Here is a 24,533-nt window from a genome sequence, read left to right as displayed (position 1 = left end):
TCAGTAATCTTGCTTATTTCCCTAAGTTTATCAAAAACAATTCATAAACCACCTGATATAATACAATTTATTGATTGCATAACATTGGAACATGGAAGTACAGTACATTAGTAAATTAAAAAAGAAGCTGTTTAGTCCACGTAATCTAGTCCCTTTGCCTTTGACTGTGTTAAATTGTAGATCCATCCAGTTACAGAGCAGATCTACATTCTTTTGAAATTAGTGTCCCAGACACTTTGTATGTGACCATGCAAATTGTTTCCTTTACATGCTGTTGTCTACCTGGGTCCAAACAAATAGGACTACAGCATAATGGTGCTCATTGATGATACTTGTATGTCCTACAGAGTCATTTTTTTGGACATCTCTTTTTAATGTCTTTACTTTCACAGGTAATATATTTCAACAACACAGGTTATACTCTCGGATAATGCCAAGAAATAGTTGTAGAGGATTTCCATTAGTCTTTATGTAGAAATGTAGATGTGGGAAAAATCTGCTGCATGTCAGCAATGCTAAACTACCAGAACTGAGATTATTTTGGTTTAATCACTAGACCTCATCCTTTTCACTCAAAATAGTTCAGTTTGACAGCTTGGGCAATAGTCTCTCCCTCTTTCAAGTAATCTCATGCCTGACATCCCCTGTCACCTGACCCTATAAAGCAAAACTCTACTTATAATGATAATACTTGTAACCAATACTAAACTGTGAACCTATAACCTAAACCTACAGTATAACAATCTTCCATATTTTGTTCTTTTCACCATTGTGGCAGCATTGTGTACATAAGAAATAGATTAACTTCCAGTGTATGATGGCAATATTTTCTTCTTTTGAGCCTGGTTTCCTAAATACGGTACCTTTTAAAATATGGCTTACTCAATCGTCATTCCTATATACATTGTATCCCTCCTGTGATTTTATACTAACTAACTATGGCAATGGCACATTTTAAATACACTACTTTGTAGCTCACCTTGAAAAGCAACTCAGTTAAGTAAAACGTGATTTTTACATAATAAATTCAGTGACTCTGCAATAACATTCTATTCAACTGGGCTACATCTGAACACTTGGTATTTTGATCTACCTTTTGAGAAAGTAGGGCAAAAAGTAATGCTTAAAAAAGACCATTCAATTGTAAACAACAAACTACAGTACAAAGCACCCAGTTCAAAATTGTTCTTGTTTATATCATTTTTTAAGCTTTGAGAATTTGCTATTCTGAAACTGTCACCACAAATGACAAGAAAATAAACGGTGTTGCCACTGGAATCAATCATGAAGATACAGTAAGTAATTCATAACCTAAGAATGTCCAGATAATTCATTTCACTGATTGAAGTTTCAAAGCCTGACACACCTTATTGCCTTTTCTTCATTTGATGAATGTTAAATAATGTATAATGTATAGCAGTAATAAGGCCCTGCAAAATCACAGGCGAATTACTTTGACCTGACTAACCCACATTTCAGCCCAAAATCTCAAGTTGTCAATCAAGCCACTCAGATGAAAATGAACTAAAAAAGCAATTATGCAATGCAGCTACTAGGTGATTATAGAATATTTCCTTATGATGAAGGGTGATTATGACCATTTTTTGAAAGACAAAAATGAACAACAGACTACATTTCAAATACTCACTTAAAGTTTCTATCACAGGAGAAAGGTTCAGTATATATCAATACTACTGCATTTAAAAATATATTTGGTATTGTATCTACCGCAATATTATTTAACTATGAAAAAGAAGCATATTTTAAGGGCTTAGTTTTGGAAGTTCATGTCTCACTGCATAACCAATTAAATCAGAGGAACTGTAAGAAATGGAAAGTGTTTTTGGTTTTGTTGAGATAGGAGCGGTAAAGGATATACAGTAATTGTGCAAATTAGTGGGTTTGTAATACACAGAGGTTGATAATCCCAGGTAGTTAAATGAGAGACCAAGCAGATACAGGGGGATATTCTCTGACAGAAAAAACCCAATCAACAAAAGTTCACAATTGTTTCAAATGCTGGGACCCATGGCAACTCCACTAATTTAGTAGTAGAAAAGGTCATTGTAAGAAAATGCATTAAGGACACATGATTTAGTCTGACAGCATTCAGACTTAACAAACAGTTCTTGATCCATACAACCCATACCCTACCAATGTTTCACAATTCCCCCTTTCATGATTTACACTGGTTTCTATATACATACTGTACCTGTACCTGTACCATTTTAAAAGTTATATAGAACTTTTTTTTTCTTTCAGAAGATCTACAGTATAGTGACTTTAACCAGCAGCATTTATACTACTGTAAGTAAAAATGAAATTTCTATCCTAAGAAGCAATACTACATAAAAAGGGATTTTAGACTTTTTTCCTGTTCTGTGTCTCTACAGAATTTTATTCCTCAGTTGTTTTGAAAGCTGCTCAATCTTCATAGTTGAATCTTTCCTAGAACTTATCCTCCTGACTGAAAGAACCTTACAGACACTGCAGGTGTCTATAATTACTATAATTGCGCTCAGATAGAGGCCAATCAACTAATTGTGTGGTTTGTTAAGGTACCTTTCTGCACTCAAATTAATGTTTCCCATAGCAAAGGATTTTAATACTAATGAAATCAGATTTTTCCATGTTTCTTTCATGTTAATTATTTACTATATTTCTGTCTTTTTGTTTCTTACTGTGTGGAGTAGGTTGTGTATACAAAAGATATTGCTACTTTGAAGTGTGTCAGGGTCTGAAAACCTTTGCTAGGTACTGCATCTACATTATAAAGACTAAGGGCACTGCTTTGATGAGAATTATATTTATATATTCTGCCTTAGAAAAAAATATTCCTTTTTTGTCCTGATGAAAAGTGGATCTTATATTACACTTGTAGAAAAGTAAGTTATGGATTAATGGATTCAACCTACTTATCATTGAATAAGTATGAATACAAATAGGAAAGTAAAAACAAGCATAAATAAAATCAGTCTAATAATTTAACCATTGAACATTTCTAAAGTGTCCATTATAGACGTCTCAGACTATTTAAAGAGATAATCATTTTTATGGACAAGTAATTTGAGCCTCGGCAGATATCAGAAGTACCAAACACCAAACATACAATGAGGAGACTGATTCTGATTGTTTTGTTGATTAAAGATTGCAGAAAAATAGATTGTAATTCTTTTCACAATACATTTTATACAGTACTGGTAGTACATATATACTGATTATCCCATCAAAAATGTGTTTCAACAAGCACTCCAATCAAAACAGCATTTGATTCTCATTTCCCAGAATATTCAGTTTCATTAATGAGCTTGTTCATCATGCCTGATGTTTTAATTTACACTTGAACATTCAATTTAACTGTGTTTAAAACAACTGTGTTTTGATAGACTCTCCTATCATGATCAGTGATATTTGGAGTTACTGTATGTGTAAGCCTAGAGTCACAGCAGTAGGACAGTGAGAGTATAATGCCAATTTTAAAAATGGAAAAGGATTTTAAAATACTGTACATTGTCTCTTTCCATTAATTATACTGCTGCATTTATGATTGTGCCTAATGTAAAAGAAAAAGAAATACAGGTAAATTTCAGTTCTGTTCTGTAACTAATTTAAATTTTCAATTTCATTGTTAAGAATAAAACTCTTTCACAAAAAAAACCCCATCATATCACAAGGTACATACTTGTGCCACTGAGCAATTTGGAAGTTCTGTTGACAGCAAGCAAACAGTATCCTGTTGTGCAGATAATGGTCATTTCACATTATACATCTTTTAGTAGGAAAGTCAACATGTTTTTAAAACTGTACAGAATGTCCTGTTTGAAGAACTTTCATTTCAACAGATGGTAATCTGTCATGACAAATGGTAAGGTGGTACAGTACAATTACTTTCACCCTCTACCAACCAAAATATAACCACTCATAGTCCCTACTCACACTGTAACAAAATAATTGACAGACATTCTTTGCTTTTCTACTGCTGACTTAAATAAATAAGCTTTTTTGCACTTTTAGCTCATTTTTCAACAGTTTTTAAGGCATTCGTTTCCGTTTTAATTTGACAACTTCATGATACTCTATATTTTGTTAACAGTTTTCTTTTTCTGTATCCAGTACTTTGATAACCTGAGAAGACGTCAGACATCTTTACATTAACATTGTAATCAGAACTGAATTTTAAGTTTAAATGTAGGAAATTCTTGAGACGGTTTAGTGAGTTATTATTTTACATAATATTGTTATGTCACAAAACCAAAAGGCTCCAACTCTGGTGTATGATAAGTCCTATTGAAATTCAGGTCATGTGGTATACTGACTACTGCCAGGACCCCCTAGTGCCAGCAGTTGCCTATGGGATCCTAAGCTTATCATGCACCAGCGACCCCTGAATAACAATTGTCTCTTCCAATTTTGAAGGTTCAGAAGAGTAAACTTTCTAAATTCTAAATCAGAAAATTAAAAACTTTCTCTGGATTCTAACCAATTTATAAGATTTATAGAACATAAAACATAAAGAAATAAAGGTTGAGAGGGGAAAAATAAAATAGGCTTATAGAGAAAACCAGTTTCTCAGAACACACTATGAATTGAGTTAAAATACATAGTGAGTTTAACAAGGAGGCACAAGATGTGTGTCGCATAGTCTTTATAAATAAAATGCAGAAGCAACTCATTTGTAAGTGTCTGGGATATTGATTGGCAATTTAGGGTTCCAGGAGTACTTTTATAAGCCTGAGCCAAAACAAATATGAAATCGTAGAGAACATCATGATATTGTATTTAAATCAAAAAGAGTAAAGTAGTTACAGTAAATGCAATAACTAGAGTTCTGATATTTCTGATAAGTACTTGATATTTCTTAGACGTAAGTAATATGTTGGGAGAATTTTATTTTTCATATATTGAGATAAACATTTTTATGTAAAAACATTCACCAGAGAGAAAGAAAATCCAATTCAGCCCCAAGAGAGTAACTTCAGTTCCATACAGTATATTGTACCTCAAAATGTCAAATATACCGTAGTACTGTATCAGGGGTGCTGAAGTTGCAACTGAAAGGTAATGGGTTGATTCTGGGTGGGATACTTCTGTAGAAGACTAGCTAGCAAAGAACTGATAGGCTTTCATTTTGTGGTACTTTTGGCTGTGTTTTCCCTGTACTGTGAATAAAAGGGCAGTGGTTTGTACTTTACAGCTGAATTTGAACTTAAAAGATCCTGGTATGGAACCACAAACACACCGGGTAGAAATACAAATTGTTGAGATTAAAAATTATTTTATAAAATGATTCACCTTTCTGTCATAGAAAGAACTTAATGTCCTTCGATGCCTATTGAAATTCTCATAAAATTAAGTTAACAAGCTCTCCCTTTTATTATAAAACTGTAACATTAAAATTTTACATGTTCATACAATACAATTTTTTTTTTATCTTCCAAACCTTATTTTCAAATCATTAGTCTTGTTAAAAATCATCAATTATAGAACTATTCCATGAATCCAATGTCTTCATTCCACTGGTATCATGGAAGTAATTTTCTGTGAAAATCTGTGAAATTGCTAAGGTATTATAGTAAATAAGGTAATTATAGTAAAATGTGTATGTGGTACCTATGTAACAGAGAACCTGGAATAAACCTGTTTCTCATACAAGGGTGATTTCAATGGATTTCAATGCTCTTGACAGGTTATACCCATGAAGTGTAAACAGTAGCCTCCTATGTATGAAACATCTAGAGGTCTTGTTTGATCCCGAGCTACAGTACATGTCTGTTTTGATGCACAAACAAAAGCCATCTGTAAAGTCTTTTACTTTCACCATAGAAACATTTCCTGCATTCAGTCTTTTCTTGATTTCACTGCTGCAGAAACCCAGATTCATGCATAAATCAATCTCGGTTAGACTACAACAATAGCCTTTAAGGTAGTCTCCCAACCCAAACTTCAAATGATCCAAAACTCAGCTGCTCGACTTCTAACACCTTCAAGGGTTCATGACCACAGTCTTCACTTTCCCCCCAATACACAGTTCAAAATTTTACTTACACTTCCACTTAATTACTTGCACCAAATACCCGCAATACTTATCATCTCTCATTACTCCCTATGTACAGTACCAAGCAGGGCTTTATGCTCTTTTAGTAGTACCTTCTGATACTGCAGGTACAAGTGTTTCGGGATGCACACTTTCACCTGCGTTGCTTCACGAGTGTGGAACTCACTCCTTGTCAATCTGAGAAATGTAAACTTTTACAATTTCGAAGTCTAAACTAAAGCCTCATCTATTTAGTCAGGATTGTAATTATTGTTCGCCTTTTCTCGGTCTTAATTTCTTTATTTTTGCTCAATGTTATTTTGACTTTTTACGCTGTAAAGTGCCCCAAACACTATTGATGTACTGTATATGGACACTGAAACTTGTAAATCCTTGTGAACCATGTTACTACTAGTGAAGACTAAAACTCAGAGGAGTATTTTATCGCATTTATATGTACAGAAATCTGTGTACCCAGCTGCAATTTGAGTAACTAAGGGTCAAGTCCACTATGCCACGATGCCAGTCTACAAATGAAATGAACATTGAAAGGACATTGAAGATCCTATTGTCCATAATTTTACCTAAGAGTAAATGGTCAGCAAATGAGTTGTTCATATCAAATTAAACCCTAAAGAGTTTAATCTACATTAAAAAAAAACTGCAACTGTATTTTCAATATCACAGGGAATGTGCATAAATAATAAAATAGGTGAGGAAAACAAAGAATTTAATAAATAAGATTTACACTTAATGGAAACCCAATTAGGGCTTACAAATTTATCATATTCCTCTTCAGAATTAATTGGTAATGTAATTTATTCAGTACACACTCATTTATTGTTCCATGACTGCTTAAGGCTGCACATTAACTTACTTTCTAAAGTGTGGTCAAGTGGAAAAGATACAAATAGTAGATTTTCTCTCTTTGTTTTTGATAAATAATGACTGCATGAAGCAAAAGTCTAGAATAATAAGACAATAATCAAGAATAATAAGACAAAGATTCCCTTGCCAACTAGGTTACATTCCAAACATGCTAATGAAAAGCTCCAACTTCACAATCAGACACTTTCATTTAAAAAAAAATATCTAGAAAATAAAGAATGTCTTCCTTTATAACAACAGAAGAGGCACTGAATTCACAGAGTCCAGTAGAACATCTGTAGGATGAATTACCAAAGCCTACAATAGAAGACAACTGGTGAACAGCACAACATGCCCAGCTGACTGCAGCACAAAAAGGGTGGCAGACAATCACACATCAATTTGGGTAGAGGCTGATCAGGTCTATGTGCTAATGCTCATGGAGCATAAGCAGTATGTAGACTGAAGACAGTGTGTCTAGACTCCAACTTTGCTACTTATATTTCTCGGATATGGTCCTATTACTAGATATTTCCGTTTTTTAATATTTGGTTTAATTCAATAGATATGAGAGTATTTCATTTATTAAAACATTCCAAATATATATTTCTGGTAATATGATGAAACTATAGTATTGAAAAAAGTGACCAAACAGTTTTATTCCATTTACTCAACAGATTGCTAAAACAAGTGGTCCCTAAAAAGACATTTTAATGCTGGTTAAAGCTATTTTGCTTCATCCCATCAACAATCATATCATCCCATCATGAGGACTTGAATTTTCAGCCCTTTCAAGCCCTTAAATTCTCACCCTTTTCTGAATGCCTTAATTTATTTTGAAGACATTCACAATAAATACATTAATTATGTACATGACCATGAAAATGTATATTTTTAAATATATACAAAACTCTTTTTATAGTCCAGAAGATGCGAACAAGTGCAGGTAATGCAGTAGTGCTGAACTATTTATTGTTCTTTTTTAATCTAACCCACTTTAGTTTGGGATTGGACGTGAGAATTTGGACAGAAATCATCCCATTGCATTACTACTGACTATCGTTTTGCATGACAAATTATATTATTATATCCTGGAGAGATGGTGATACTGTAGTGACTAGCTAATTATGCTGTACCATCTTTATAAATGGAGCCGTACAAGAAAACACTGGCTAAGAACAGACATTATCATTGTTTTCTGAAAGATACTGTATGCCATTACAGTCCAAATACTCTATTGTCTTGAATTGTCCTGCTGGAAAACCAATATTTCAGTTGATTGGCTACAGTATAGGTATGCATACACTGTTGGCTCAAAGACTTTGTTTTTGCATCCCTGGGCAGTAATTTTCCCCTTCCTGGCATAAAAGGCATTTCTGTGTTAAAGACAATTTCTCTCCACATTATCACATTTCCACCACAACACCATTTGGCTTCAACAAGGCAAAAACCTGCATAATGTCTTCCATTATTTTCATTAAGGGCAAAGCGAGATGCATTGGTAAACAAAACTCTCCCCCACACCGTTATCCTTGAACTACCTCCAAGCATGTGGATTGTTCTCATGCAGATGGTGGTCTACAATCGTCCTGTTGATGCACAGGTTATACCTTCCTGGAATTGTTCATGCTGTAGCCACATCAGTATGAAAATCATAATGTAAACACATCAAACATATGCCAGTCCTCGGCCAGTGTGGAGGCCCTCTGCCTTGCAGGAAATGAAGCATCCCTCAGTGAGCCAGTTTTCTGGTTTCTCCCTTTCTCCTAAATTGTTAAAGCAGATCTCATTCTTAAGGCAATGTTTCTCAAGACAGGCCACCTTCAATCATGCTGATAGCAGCTCAGTAATCTTTATTACTCATGTAGGGATTAATGTTTCACTTTATTTGTATTGATCAAAGTATTTACTATTACTGTATATTCAACTCTTTATTAACTTGTTTTATCAGTCTTAAATCAAAAGCCAAAAAGTGTGTACTGTATGTGGTATTTATAATAATAACAGGACTTAAGTTCAGTATTTTATTATACACTACATCTCACTGAATATACCTACTGTAAATGCTCACTATTTAAAATGTTAATAACAATTGTGTGCCTAGAAAGAAATACTGGTACAGTATAAAACACATTGTAAATTTGCAAGTTTTTAATCATACTTTAATTTAACAACTCAACTATTGACTTAGAGCACTCCTAGTTTATTTAAAGATTTTTTTTTCTCAACAAATGCTCCACCTTGAACTCTTCCTTTCAACAGACTGGTGTCTTGTCTTTTCACAGAAAACATGAATTTGTAAAAGACTACCCAGTGTATTCTGTTCAAGAATACACACAAAAAAAAACAGTACAGCAAAGACAGCCTATATTCTTTTTAAACAATCTTGAAAGGACTTTGTTTAGAAAGACTATTTTAAACAGAAACATTACTGAATATAATAGAAAACAACAGTATGAGTCACATCTCTTGATTGCATTAGTTTATGGTGGCAATACCTTATATATAACTTTTTACATGAGCTGCTACATGAGACAATGGACAACATTACATAGAACCTTTGTAATACAATTTAAAAGAAAGATCTAAATTTATTCACAGATGATTTCTTTCCTCAAATTTAAGTTTACAGACAATTTTGAGAGTAAATGCATGGCAAAATGATATTCCATTGTTTTTTTTCTTTTTAATCATTTATTTCCAGAATCTATTGGATTTTTGTCAAATGTCTTGAGATAGTCAGCTCAGACATTGTTTTGTACTGTAATTGCTCAGTTGGACTGTACCCCAGGAACCCTTTCTACAACAATAAGATATCATCAAATAATATAAAGGAATACTTCCAAAAGCAAAAACACAATACAAGCTTAAATAATCCGTCATGAAATAAATTTAAATGAATCAACATTATTCTAAAAAGCATGCAAAACTGAATTTTGTTGAGCATGTGCGCCAATTCCTAATATTTTGTATTTTTAAACAGATAACATACCATTTAATATTGAAATATTATTTGAACACTGAAAGGGCAAAGATAATAGTAGGAGATAAATGCTTAAAGCTCACCAAATGCACAAAAAAAAATCTATAAGCAATATTAACATAATTTTATAAGCAGGTTGTGGTGCTTTTATGTTAATCAGGAATAGTTCTCTCAGTCAGTAAGGTTTTCATTTAGAGAGCAATTTGAACCCTGTAGTTCATATTTTGCCTAATGCTGAATTTGGACTGCCACATAAAGTGACTGTGACCAGGATTCCTTAAATTGCAGCATTCAATCTGCTGAATGCCCTTGGGGATATGTGCTGCTCTTTTGTCAGCATATCCTGGCTTTTAGTGCAGCAGTGACTTTCTGTGGACTTTTGATACTGTGCTGTTGGCAATGTGTTGTCAAAACAGTATCTGTCTGGTACACACTTCAGAGCTTGCAATGTGAAAACAGCAAGTGGCTTTGTTCGAAATGTACACATTTCATTGAACAGTGATTATGCTTTTCATCCTTCCTGTGTGGACAGGATCATTGTAACAATAATGTCAAGATGATTAAGAATTAGACATTCTAAATTGAGGGAACACTGCAATGCGCAGGAACATGTCCAAGAAATACATAAGAAAAAAAAGAATTTGACACTGCATCATGCAGTCTTCGAACGAAACCTATTCATACAAGCATAAAGCCCAACATGTATAAATGCTGATACACCTGATCATCATGTATGTTTCAAATTGAGCATCACTTAGTTGCACTACTCAAGTCTGAAAGGTTTTTGTGTGGCAGGAAAAGTTTTCTACAGCTGAAGATGAAACAGGTATGGCTAAATGCTTACAGCCTAAGTGGTATGAACTGGGAAAGAGAATGGGTGAATTTCCCTTGTTTGCTGATTATGGTGGACTCAGGCGGTTTGATACTTTTATGGTGGCAACAATATTGCAAATTTTAGTGAAGCAGTTGGTCATATACAGTATGAAAACATTGTGATGCATTTCTTCTGTTAAGGAAATGTAGTCATGTCAGTGACTCCAAATAGCAGGGAGGCGGTCTCAGTCACCAATACTCTCTTCACCTGTCCGATGTAAAATGAGATTCCAAACCTGCAGAAATCTCAAAACACCCCATATCCTTGAACATTGCAAGGCATTGAGTGTCATTAATTAATCAATCTGAATTAGAATTAAAGAAAGAAAAAAACATTCCTAGAACAATGACTTTTTTATTATTTTTAAATCACAGTGATAAGTTGTTAACCCAAAATAAATGTTGAGTCTCTGTGGCCTCAATCTATAATTCAGTAAGGATTTTGAAGGATATATAAGTCATCCAGTATTGTCAGTTCATCACTTAAAAACAGAGGTACACATGGAAGATTATATACAAAAGAAATCTGTAACTGTCACTGTGCTGCATCATTGTGTCATTGCAGGACTGTCCTGTAATATTAATATTCATATAAAACCCTTTGAAAAACAATTTTGTAATATATTTAAAGTACAGTAAAAAGAACCAATGTACATTCGTCACCCCATTTCTCTTACAAACAGCACACTAAAGTTAAAATTTTAATAATTTATCATTTCAGTAAATTATCATTTAAATCTATTGTTTCTTGCTTGGCACATCACAGAAATTAGATGTACATCATCTGATGTATATCAGCATTTCTCTGGGTTCATGTATTTTATGTTTATTCTTGTTACCATGCCATTAATAATTCACTAGGCATACTTCTACAATTTGTACAAGTGCAACTACCCCTTCAACATCCTACTTGATCCCAACCTCACCTCACAATTAGGATAACAGTTACTTTTGTACTTCACATAATTAGCCTGGACAATTTACTTGCAGTTCTTGTAGTATGTCCAATTTGTAGTTGAAGTAGTGAGCTTTGAATTTAACTGCCTAGGAATTAATATTACCTTTCAACCTCTGACTTCTATTCATAGAGTAATTACAACCAGGAAGAAATTCTAATGGATTTGCATTTTGAAACATATCAAACAGCCACAAATTCATTTTCAAAACACAATTTCACTCACTTTTCCATGAATGTCGGTCTTGGTCTCTGAATCATTTTGAAAGAGTATTTCCTGTCTTGAAGTTATACATATTTGAAACAGGGTATCTTTTGGAATTAGTTCTCTATGCCACTATAATTGTTCATTTTCATGTGGAGATGAACATCTTGTTTTTGTTGATCCTAAAGAAAAATAATTGGACATTAGAATAGTACAAACAATAAACTTGTATCTATGTGTTCAGTAACTACTGTATATATACAGTGCCTTGAAAATGTATTCAGACACTTCCCATGTTGAATTTCCAAAACCTTGCATAAACCTTTTTGGAGTAAGTCTCTACCAACTTGGTTAACATTTTCTCTGTTGTTCTTGGCAGATTTGCTCACACTGTCTCAAGCCACTATGAGAATCACTTATGGACAGCTGTTTTTTTAAGCCTTTCCACAGATTATAATTAGAATTCAAGATAATAGGAGATCTCTCTGAAGAAATAAACACTGGCATGAGAATCTGTAGGTGAGCTGTGAAACTCTTAGGTACTCTTTGCTAAAAACCCTTGCAAGGTAATGTGACAGAGGGCCTGTGCTAATTGGTAAAAATGAACCATGAAACTATTGAATGAATTAAGAATGGCACTAGAATTTAAATGATAAGAAATGCAAACTGACCACCAATAGACACAGACGTGAAGATTTGTGGAACTTCACCGTAGACTTTTACGAAGATTTTCCCATAACAATTTTAAGTATCAAGAAGAGATTATATACTATACCTACAGCTGATTTTCATCTACAAAAACAAAAATGTATGCCATTCATTTATTAATAGAAACATGATTTAGACCTCTTTGTAAACTAAGGCAGACATATTGTATTACAATACTTTATGTATCATGCCAAATATTTCTGAAATGCATACATAAAGTAGAAAGCCCTTTTGACATTAATCCAAAATATGAAAATTAAATGTTTTTTTTTAATTGCTGACATACCATATCACATATATTATGAAGGTACTTACTTCCATCATCGAGACACCCAAGACTGTAGTATGCAATTGATTTACATTAAATGAGATTTTTTAGGTTAATACCTGAAACCATAACTGCAGCAAGACAAACAGATTCTTATCGGATTTGAGGTTCAGTTCAGCATATAATTATTCTGCTCTTTGAGACTTCTTTAGAAGCTCAGTGAGAAATACTAGCAACACATATTCTATCTTTATGCATTTAAGCCAAGAAGAGGTCAATACAGCAGTGCAGTGTAATAAATGTTTTTTAAATCTTTATTTTAAACTTCCAAAAGAATAATTTTCAACTCATAAATCAATTACATTCCTAATTTGTCCTTAATTATAATAGCTTTTAAACATGAACTGACCTCATTCTGTATGACCTATAGGCAAGGTTATCTCTAATCACTACTCTCATTTTTGGTTGAGAACTGCTGGAACAAATCCATTTCCAGAATTTAAGCAGAAAGAATCATAGAGCTTTACATCTACAGAAAAAAAAAGATAAATAACAAAGGATGATAATTTGATTCAGATAAGAACTATTTGTTAATCTGAGTGTGCAAAAGAATAGTGTAAGGTAATTTAAAAGAGTTAAGGTTCCACAATTCAATGAATGTTTTTATTACATTTCTGTAATCCACATTATCAAGGCTCATGCAACCAGATTTGCGTTAATTATTTCTAAATCTGTTACCATCCCCACATTCAGCAATGTCAAGAAAAATCTAAATTTTGCATTTTATGTTTGCATTTCCTTTGTTTTTAAATAATCATCTTAAATTCTCCCATTTCTACCCAATCCACTTCCATTAATATTGTCTTTTGGGGTCAAGCAAGGAATAAAAAATATTTGTATTCATTTTTTTACAAGGTGACTCCATAGAAGAAAAATATCTTTGACAGCTCACACAAACGAAAATCGCTAAAATCAATTACAAAGCTGACATTCAAAGCAGTAGCCATCAATTTCTGCATCTGAAATGAAAAATATATGTTTGAATTTCTTATATATAGACTTCCTAAGAATTTGTATTTTCATTTTTTTTTATTGCAGTCATTTACATTTTTGTTTATCATTACTGAACAGAAATAGTTCATCTCCACTATTTCCAGATATTAACTGATACATGGATGAATCTCATCTTTAATTAGATAAGATGACAATTTAAGCCTACTTTTTAAGACAATTTGGCTTTTCCTAATAATCTTTGCATTAGATCAATTATTTAAAAACCCAGAAAGTAAGCAGCACAACCTCTGCAATAATTTTAGAGAAAATGTGAGTTTATTTTTGTAAGATTTCTGTTTCCAATAGTTGTTTGGGCTACAGTTTATAAATTATTTGTCCCTGTTTGTTGGAAATACTCATTTAAATAAATTTACTTAAAATGTCATATAGAAAATAAAATATTGATTGATGTACTTCTTAATATCCACAAATTATATGAATAAATGGCTGGCTGTAATTAGTGTCTTCTTAGCTTTCTTATAGAGGATTACCTAACAGTAAACGTATGTTTTATTTTTTTTCCAATTCCTTGGCAGATAAGCATAACAAATGGATTATTGTCCATTTCATGTAATGGCATTGCATTGTCCTTAGCAGAATAGTGGTCTCAGTATCTCCTTTCACCTTAGGAGGCTGCTAGCAGGAGTCCTCACCAGGATAAGCATCTTTTTGATCATAGATGAATGGAAACAACTTTCAAATCATTGCCCATAAGACATATCAACTAGGAATAAGTAATATGGACACTAAACCCAGCATGATGTATTTGCCTGCAGGGGTACAAGCCTGTGAGGTTTTTAAGTCTTTCCTTTGCAATATCAACATAAGCTTTGAAAATTTAGATTGTTTTCTGGAATGGTGAAGAAAACCATATGTTTAAGAGATAATAATATTGTATGCTCACAATAATACTGTAGCATAACAGAGGTATTATAAAACTCAGCTTTCTCTCTTATGGAAACCATGATGCCTTTGATGTTTAGCTGATTTAAGGGTTAACACCTAGCCTGAGTTGAAATACTGAAACATAGATAATATTGCTAGACAACATTCTGCATTTGAGTGTCAGAAGATTGCTTCTCTTTTTACACGGCATAATGTGAATTTCATATTAGAGGGTGTCAATGAAACCCAGTCTTGGAACAGATGATTCCAGCATGCATGGAATATTTTGGAAGACCCTTGCTGATTTTGTTTCCATAAGAGACAACAATAACCTGTCACTTTGGTCTCTTCTAATACAGGCTGTGAATTCAGTACATGAATGCAATCTGTTCATCTGTTTCTTTGTTTATCAACACAGGGGCATTGGAGGCCCACTGTTTCCAGGTTTTTACTTACTCCAATCTTTCAGGTACACAGCAGACCAACAGTAATTTTTGCATAATTGAGATACTTTTAAGATAGCTCCAAGGTGTCTTATCGGTAACATTACATCATGGAAATGAATGTTCTGAGTAATGAACTCAAAGAGAACTTAAGAAAGAGTCTATTTACTGTACATCATAGAAAATAAAAAGGCTGTTTAACTATTTAGGTTTGATAAAAAAACAGAACACTAGTATCTCAGGCATTTGAGTTTAGCAACTCTGTTATAAATACAGAAATGAAAGTATTGTCTTTCTCCATGTCATGTACTGTAATCCAAGTGCCAACCCAAGAATGCACTATGTGATTTTATTTTAAATTTTACTTCTCCCTTATTCAAGGGGAAAACAATAGCTAACTCTGTCATTCAAGTCTGTCTGTCAAATGCAAGTACTATGGTATTTTATGTCACAAGACATAGTAAGGAAATTGAGCTTCTTGTAGCTTCAGAACTTCAGCATATGAGCTTTGAACTTTTAGAACTGTTACAACTTTGTGGCTTATTAAACTCTGTGTTACATTACCAAATAACCATACATGGTATACCACATAACCACGTTAAATTCTTTCATGTTGAATTAATTTATTTTAGATTAATATAAGTTACAAACCTGTTGTCAGATTTCTTGCAGATGCCTGTGGATAGTTTGTCTTAATGCTCACATTGGAGTTACGATATTTTTCTCCATCAGTGAATAACCTATGGAGGTTGTTTTTGCAGCATTTGCTAGACTGCAAAAACAACCTCTATCAAATTCTGATTCTGAATCTGAAAAATAATATTAAAAATAATACAAAATTAAATATAATACTCGTGAGTTACTTTAACCTCTTCATCCATTAACAAGCCATGAATTGATAAATGAATTAATGAATATTGTGTTGCACCTCAAATACATTATGGGGGGGAAATAAATATATAAATATAAATTATCTTTCTGTAAATAGGAATAAACTAAGTCTTGGGTATCATGATTGAAACAGAACCTGATGCTACAATATATAAAATTAATTTTAAGATAAGCAAAGATGTTTAGGAACAATTAATTGTGTTTCACTTTTAATGGTAAAATATATAATTGGTCTAGACATGAGATCTGGACTATTAAGAATGCTGCCAACAAAATCCAGTCATCTTTATTATTTATTGATAATCCTAAAATTACCTTTCACGTGATAAAGTACTTGATATTCTTCCAAGACATTGCAGGCATCCACACTGAAGATGATTAATCGTGAGTCAAGTGTTGTAACTTAGATCTTCACATAAGTATTGAGCTGTTTACACTTTTAAGTTCTGTTCTTTTAGTGTTTTTTGGGGATAATTTCTTTTTGTTCATCAATCACATATTGATATGACATTCAAGTTTAATCTTCACACACCCAGCCTTTTCTTTTCCCTAAGTTACCTCTTAATGCTTTTCAGAAGGACATGCTTCCAAGCTAATAAACCTTATTGTATATACTGTAGACTACATTCCAAGACAAACATTCTGAAGTGGCAACAAGCATTAATCTGAGATTCTTAAAAAGTATGATATCTATTATAAAATATTGCTTCCAAATATTTGCATTTTGGGATTTGTGGTTTTAGGGTTTTCTGGCTTTCTTACATCTGACAAAATTGAAATTAAGGAACAACAGTTATGCAAACTTACTGATTAAGAAGATAATTCTAGGCTGGAGGTATGACATATTATCAAGATTCTTAGTAAATAAAGAGGAAATTATGATATCAGGTTTATAAAAGTAAAACTTTATAGTGGTTTATCAAATTGTGATATTCTTTCTGACAGTCTAAACTAGGAAATACAGTAGATTAATCAACACTTTATAAGGTTCTTACTTTACAAGAATAAGTAATTGTTTTTTGTTCAGCTTTCTCTACACTGTACTACATCAGAATACTGCTGGATTTACTACTATATTTTTAAATAAAAATTAAATACTACAAAAGCCTTCTGCTTCAACATAAAGTCTAAAGCTTTAGAACATTAAACATAAACAAGACATTAAAAGCTTTTTTTAGAGCAAGTACATTAATTGAAAAGTTTGATGTACAAGGCCCTGGTGCCTTTACAATTGTCGTCTGAGATTTTGAAATCTAAATTTCTGGCCCTTTTTGCTTCATTTTTAACCAATATACAGTAAGAAGTTAAGTCAGACGGGAATTACAAATCAATGATATGTCTGTGGCAGTTTAAGGCAAAGGAAAGATGGATGGAAACCCATTTAAAAAAGGAGGAAGATAAATTAGCTTGAACAAACAGTACAATACTTGAAGACTGACATGCTAAAAAGTTTAATATTTGAATGACTTAATTAAAATGACTTAAACATGACATTATAAATTGACAATTTAAGGAAAATTCATTAGGACGTATTCCAATTTTGGAGCTAGTGTTTTCTTATGCTTATGACAAAGAACTGATCGTCTCCAAGAAGACATATTCTTATTTGCTTGCTTTAACTGAACACACAGAAGTACTCCTCTGATTTGCCATCTTTTTTTAGACTACATTGGTCACAGAGTAGGAGACTGAGCCAAATTTGATGTGATCCTTAAAGGATTATAAGATTTGAGTTTGAACAATAGATGGGCAGTTTGTTCAAAATACACAGAAACCTTGGTGAAAAGTGTCTTATTTTCAGTTCTAAACAGATGGCCTCTAATTTTCCTCGTTTCCTCTGATCCATGTTGCTTTAAAAAAAATGGGGAGATTTAGTTTGATTCAATACAGACATTTATTTCATATGCAATACTAAGATTACCTGAGATTTGTAACATGTTTAAATTATGCTTACATTTCCAGTACTTGTGAATACAGTAATAATAAACAGCACAAGTATTTGCATAAACAACACATCCATCTAAAGCACAATAGACCCTATTCCTTTAGATCTGACCAAAGGTAAACAAGTAACTAGGAATTTATCCTTGGAAGACAGAAATGAACGTTTAAATCATTTCTTTACATAAATACATATAAAAGTTGACAATAACCAGCAGAGCAGAAGAATGCACTCAAACTCGTTTTTTTTATTTTTAAATGTTTTATCCAGCATGAAAAGCTTCCATTCCACAACTCGAAATAGCAACACATTCGCACCCTCTATCCTTGATCATATACTGTAGAAGAGTTTGATAAAAATGTTCTGAATTCATATCATTTTCTCCTATTGATGGGTTGTACTGCATTTCAACACCTGCCTTCTTTCCATCAAATGACATTCTTTGTTTCTTATAAAGATGTTCGTTATTGTTGTAAATCTAAAAAAAAAAATATAAACCACTTATGTCTCATTTACAGTTATGCCCTGCACACATACAGTACCATTCTTCCATGGAAAATGGCAGCTTTTCTCTCCAATGTTAGTTTGTTGACTTTGGAGCTGTAATTACATATTTTAATTTCACTAAAGGTTTGACTACATGTCTGTTATTCATACATATTCTTTCAACTTAAGAAAATTAATTAGAGTACTTTTAAGGTGTTAGGGCATTTAAGGACATCACTAGTACCATGTTACACTGGACTATGAAGATCTTGAAGTGAAATTGGAACCTCAGAACCACCATAATGATTCTTACACAGTTCATTTCACAATATTATGTACTGTATATCAGAAACAAATGTTTTCAAAATACTAGCAGTGTTATTTCTAAATATCCACCACTCTTGATGTTTAGAAACATTCATTCTTAAGGGAATACTGTTACTTAAACCCAAAGCCACATTAATCTGTTTTGATTTTAAACAGTTGTAGCTTAATAAACAGTATCACAAAATGAGTGGTTTTCATAAGACTACTTCAACAAGCAGCTAAGAAAAAAAAAACAATGTTAACAGAGCTTACCAATGCTTCCTGTTAGTATGGGACATTTTCAGCAGATGTAATGAGGCAATGAGCTGGAAGTAAATGAGAAGAAAAGCAGTATTACTCATATGTCCCATTTTCAGTGGGTTTAGTTTACTATGGACATGAAATCCTGGATTTTTTAGGTGTCATATTAATTGTGGACTCATCAGATTCCTATTCAAACCATATCCAAACATAAATGTAGCATTACTGCAAGAAGTGAGAGGTCTGCCAGCTGTAAATCTTATCAGTTTTCATGTTAAATATTTCCCCAGACAAACAGATAACTCATGTGATAACCCATGATTGTCCCTATTTTATGTATCCGTCAACAAACAGAAGCATTATAAAGAAAAAAACCTTTTCACCTGCAAACAATTTCACCTTCCTAGCAGTTCCCAAATTAACTGCCCCTCCCGACTCAGGTCACTGACTTTTTTTAATTAATTGGAAGAAAAGCTATCCTAATGTGTTTTTGTCTCAATTTAGTTGGATCTTAACTATTAATTGAATTTAGAGCCCTTGAAAAGTTATTAATTCATTAAGTCATTAATGTCACAACAGAAATCTGGTCTTTGATGACTGAAGTATGTTCAGATTTGTGCTTCAGGTGGACACTAAATCATCTGCATTTGACAAACTAACACTTAACAAACTAACTTAACTCTAACAATCATTCCATGTCTTTAGAAATGATTGAAACATACCGGATTGTGGATCTTGAGGACTGGAGTTGGAAACCTTTGGGCCCAAGGGAACATGTTTAGACTTCAAAGAACACAGTCCACGCAGGTTTTTTTCGCTCTCTTTCAATCATAAACAGTTGAAGACCCAGATGAACTAATACTTAGCTCAAATTGTCCTAAACTATTGAATTAAAATATTGTTGACTTCACTGGAACAGCAAAATCTGCAGGGATAGAGCTCTCCATAATTGGAGTTGAGGATTCCTGTTTAAAAGCTTATTGAAGAATCTAGGGATTCTTAAACCAAATCCATTCATCCATTTTCTAACTGCTTAATCTATTTCAGGGTTACAGGGGAGCCAAAGACTAAACCAGCAAGAATCAGGCACAAGGCAGGAAACACCCTTCACAGATGCCCATGCCTTTTGCAGACTGAAACCACATCCTTTCTACTTAATCAATTAATTATTCAATTGCAGTATTGTCAGTGCAAGCATCTCACCAGCTTAACTAATAATATTTGACAACTGAGGAAGCACTGTGGCTATTCTGTGAACAAAATGTTTATAGCTGGGATTGGCAACTTCTGTGCTTGAGAGACTGAGCATCATTTGCTTTTCATTACAACTCAGCTATGAATTACTTTCTTGCACCTAATTTTGTGAATAAGAGATTAGCACGCTCTTTTTTATTCTTCAATTAAAAAATAAACCTGTAAACTGTTGTACTCCAGGATTCTGGCACTCAATGACTACTCAGCTCCCCACCTTTGAGCAAACCAATGAGGAGAAAGCTACATGATCGAAACGGATTTTTAATGGTTAATGTAGTAGCTGTTTATTTGTTTGCATAATTCAAATAGTTGTACTTGCACTTTATCTAAATATTTTGTTTCAAAATATTTGCTGTCAGATAGATTATAACAGGGTTGAATATATTTTCAAATGTTTTGAAGAGAAGAATGTAAAACCTTGGCATCTCAATACTTCTCAATAATAATAATAATAATAATAATAATAATAATAATAATAATAATAATTGCTTACACTTATATAGCGCTTTTCTGGACACTCCACTCAAAGCGCTTTACAGGTAATGGGGATCCCCTCCACCACCACCAATGTGCAGCATCCACCTGGATCATGCGACTGCAGCCAAAGTGCGCCAGAACACTCACCACACATCAGCTATTAGTGGGGAGGAGAGCAGAGAGCAATGAAGCCAATTCATAGATGGGGATTTTTAGGAGGCCATGATTGGTAGGGGCCAATGGGAAATTTAGCCAGGACGCCGGGGTTACACCCCTACTCTTTTCGAGAAACACCCTATACTTCTCAAGTAAAGGTGACATTATTGTGGAATGAGATGTTATATTTACAAAATTACTGCTGAGAGAAAATTCAAATATTTTACAAGTAGCATGAAATGAATTCGAGTGCTTTTTAAGTAGAGGATATTTCATTTAAGCATGAATTTCCCTGCATATTGAACTGTAGAAGAAAATCTGTAATGATTTTCTACTGTAGAATGTTAGAAATAATATTGCCTTTTGCTAGATCCAGCCTTCTAAGTTTGTGCAGGATTTGATGGTAGAAGTGTGTTATTAAACCAACAGAGGTGAAATAATTAGTGAAGACAGTTACTAAGAAAAATCAATATAAGCCAGAAATATTCAGTTTACTTATGAAGGTGCTTGGGGTACTAATATTCTAATATTCTAATATATATACACAATACAGTTCATTACTTATCAGTATTCTTATTTAGTTATGTGAAGCTTTATTACAACTTCTTCAGAATTATTACTCTTCTTCAAAATTGTTCTTTTTGTTTTTAATCTGAGCTACAATTCAGCAACTAACAATCAACATTGTTTACTTCAGCTTTTACTTTTATCGTCCTGGAGTTAAATAACTTTTCTGATGTCACAAGCTCTTTTGAATCAATGACTAAAAACCTTAAATATGCTTAAATAAACAATAAGCTTTTGATTCAGTTCAATAATTTCTAATCTTGAAGGTGTATAAACTGGTGCTGAGTTTTTTCAAATAATGTAGAATTTTTCTTTGTCACACACTGACCTGATTAGCTGTTGTAGTAGATTTGTTTTTTCAGATTGACTGTTTTATAAGTATATATACAGTAAAACATGGTCAATAATACTAGTTCTGCCAGAACTCTGCATGACCCCTGCCTTAAACAGATGTAGTGTTTGAAATCCCAGATTAGGACAGAAATTAATAATCCGAGTTAACAGAAAACACTTGAATTACTGAACTGTAAATTAAACAACAAAATAAAAAATATATTTTTAAATCACTTTCATTCTTCATATAAATAAAACTCATTACCAAATAATGCTTAACTTTGTACTTTGAAAAAAAAACTGATTTACAATGGAATTACAATATGTCATTGTTTTACAGCAAAAACTGATATATCATCTTGAGCTTAAATGAACTAGTCACAGGTGTTCAACAAATGGAAACATATGGGCTAAGACATTTTGGAACAGTAGTAGTTGTAAGATAAGGCAATTAAGTGTTTATTACTGATTCAACACCAACTTCAAAACCAGGTCTGTCTCTGTTTGGAGCCCACAGAATGGGAGTAACATGCTTAATCCTACTGCAGGCACTAATCACAATCTGTAAAATGAGCCGACAGGTCATCCATCTATATATCCAACTTTAAGTCTTTTTTTTTATCAAAACATTAATATAAATCTGTCATGTTTAGTTCAGTCCCCAGTTCAGGGCTACTTGTGGTACAACATTTATTCTAAAAAAAGGCAAATATTTTAAGATTACTTAGTCCAGTAACCATAAATTAACTGAAGGTTGGAATGATTTGTGTTAATATTCTCATACAAATATTATAATTGCAGATTCATTACATAATGTTAATTTCATTGATCTCTAGATCACGTTATAGTCTAGAACTAAGTTTATATTTTCCCATGCTACAGGAAATAGCATAAAGTGTAAACGTCTTTTAAAACCAGCAACAAAAGTTTACTCATGTGGCCTATTTTGTTGAAGTGATACAATGACAGGACAGTCAGCTTTGTTTGGAGGATTTATCTAATCCAATTTATAGTGATATTCAAAAGCTATAAGATATATTTACTAAAGAAGTTGTGGATTCTGGTACCTTTTTATGTGCGCAGTAGATAATTCAAATTGATTTAGCAGGCTTTCTTGTGGACACTAACCAGCTGCTATGAATAGAATGTTTGCATCTTTAGTTAATTATTAACTCAATGTACTACACCACTCCTATCAAAACCAAAGCAGTTATGAATTCAGAAATACATAATATACACTAACAGTGATATATCAGTATATGTATCTCTATATGTAATGTAGGATAATTTTAAAACTTTAATTGATTTAGTGATTAAAGGCTGCATTTATTAGATGTTTGGAAAGCTGCAGGTATTCTGTATTCTTTTTAAAGCCAAGTTAACCTCAAAATATATATGAAGCATATAAAAACTTTTAACTGCATCAAATTCATGGTTATTGGGAAAATAGCTCTGTAGCAGATGCACTATTTATTGAATAGAAATGACATGCATAAATTCATTATACTAATCAATATGACTCATCCACAGGGTGTCTACTGTGAAAATCACTAGCTGTGCATGTTGCCACTGTTTAGGCAAGCTGCATACAGTATTATTTTGTGAGAGTTTGTCCTATTTCTCTTGAATATTCTTGACAACCAGCCCTAGATGAGACCTGTCATCCTAGCTCATCACATTGATGTTCATAGGGCTTACGTTTGGCACCACATTTGCATTACCTGAGACAGGCTTTCATCATGTCTCTTGTAATATGATAATAAGCAGATGCTGTTTGAATAATATGATGACATTGATATTTATTTGCATTGGGACCACTCTACAAACACCCTTGAAACACGTTTTTCCAAATATGATCTTTCTAATCAAACACGATTTTCTAATCCACTGATAGAAGTAGAACATTGACATTTGGAAATACATCAACAAATAGTTTAATTATGCCTGGGCGAAATGAAAGATGAACGAGAACCCTCTTGAAGCGCGACCTCATTGAAACAAGAAAAGAAATGCCATATAAGCCTTTTTAGGTATGCACCCTCATGTCAACATTTCTGACCTCAAGAAAGACTTTATACAATAATGTGACAGGCCTAGCTCCCTGCAGGTGGTTCATGAGATCTAAACACACTGCACTGAGACTTTATTCTAAGATTTTTGAAACAAAAGAAACTTAATCTAAATAACCCAATATAAATGACCACAATTGAACTCTAGTGACAGGATTGATTAAATTACTACCCTAATTACTGCTCACTTGCCACAAATATATTCTGGCACAATGTCTGTATGTTCTTGTGTTTGAATGGGATTTCTATAGCTGTTCAAGTTCTTTCCAATTGCCAAAGACGTGGGTAGATTTAAATTGTCCATGTGTGCGTACTTCTGTCCTGTGGTGGAATGTCATCCTTGGGTACAGTTCCGCTTTGTGCCCATAGGATGGAGTGGTGGCACTGTGGCTGGACGGTTGCCGGTTCAAATCCCGAGGCCGGCAGAGGAATCCTACTCCACTGGGCCCCTGAGCAAGGCCCTTAACCCTACCTGCTCCAGGGGCGCTGTACAATGGCTGACCCTGCGCTCTGACTC

Source organism: Lepisosteus platostomus, chromosome 10 (assembly GCF_059453375.1).
Source record: "Lepisosteus platostomus isolate fLepPlt1 chromosome 10, fLepPlt1.hap1, whole genome shotgun sequence".
Lineage (NCBI taxonomy): Eukaryota > Metazoa > Chordata > Actinopteri > Semionotiformes > Lepisosteidae > Lepisosteus > Lepisosteus platostomus.
This window is presented reverse-complemented; position numbering follows the sequence as displayed.